A 1,218-nucleotide genomic window follows, 5' to 3' on the forward strand; every position below is an offset into this window, starting at 1 on the left:
AAGAAAGAAGATTGGGGATTGTTAGGGGCTGGGGGGAGTGGGGAGGCAATTGCTTAATGGGTATGGGGTTTCCTTTTGGAATGATAAAACCATACTGGGAGTAGATAGAAGTAGTGGCTGCACCACATGTGAATGTACTAAATGCATCTGAATTGTATACTTTAAAATAGTTAATCTTATGTTATGGGAATTCTACTTCAATTAAAAAAAAAAAAAAGGTGGAGAGCATGATAGACAGCCTCTCTAGAATCTTAAGGAATTGGAGAAGGGAATCCACTCCCCTCAAAGTAAAATCAGAGTACATTTACCAGATGAAGATAAAATAACAATATCAAAACTGACAAAGAAAACACTAGAAAACTATAGGTAAGTCTCTTCAAACCCGGATGTAAAAATATTAAATAAAATAACTTCAGAAAAAATCTAGGAGTATGTGAAGAAATAAGAAATCCTAACCAGTTCCATTCATTCTAGAAATTCAAGATTTTAAAAATACTTGGATATCACCAATTTTAAGTTACCATTACTATACTTATTGATAGGTCAAAGGAGAAAAATACATTTCAGATCAAGAAGGAGAAGAGAAAAGGGCACTGGCCTTCCATGTGAGTCAACTTCCTATAAAAAAACTTTGCCTCAAAGCCCAAGCCAGCAGCTTCTATTTACCTCTCTTTGACCCTCCCTCATCTCCCAAGAATGCTGAAAAATATAGTTTATTATTAAAACTGGACACAATAATGTTCCTGAAAATAAAGGGGTTCTATTTCTAAGAAAGATAGGAAGAACAGGCAACCAGAGGTGGCTGCTAAACTCCATACATCCTCCTTTTGTTTTGTTTTTTTAATGTACTTGATCATTCAAAGACAGAGAGATGTATGTTACATCCTACCATTATTATTCCATTTTTTGCAAAAATTATTTATATTAAAAGTTTATATCATGGTATCAGGTTAAATTCAGATTGAGCTTCAAGCTAGAGATTCCCAGATCTCTTAAACAAATAATGCTCTTCATTCTTACTAAAGTCCTGCCATGGTCTGATTCTTGGAACATCCACCCCCATCTCTGGTGAAACTATTGTGAGCTTCACGTGCAAAGGAGTTGTCAACTCCCAAGTCCTGGACTCAACTTGAACTAATTTTTTGTGCCTGGTCATTATTCTCCAGAGACTTGATGAGAAGTTAGGAGCCTTCCCAGTTTCCACACAGGTTTTTTAAG

This window comes from Dasypus novemcinctus, chromosome X (genome assembly GCF_030445035.2).
Source record: "Dasypus novemcinctus isolate mDasNov1 chromosome X, mDasNov1.1.hap2, whole genome shotgun sequence".
NCBI classification, from domain to species: Eukaryota; Metazoa; Chordata; class Mammalia; order Cingulata; family Dasypodidae; genus Dasypus; species Dasypus novemcinctus.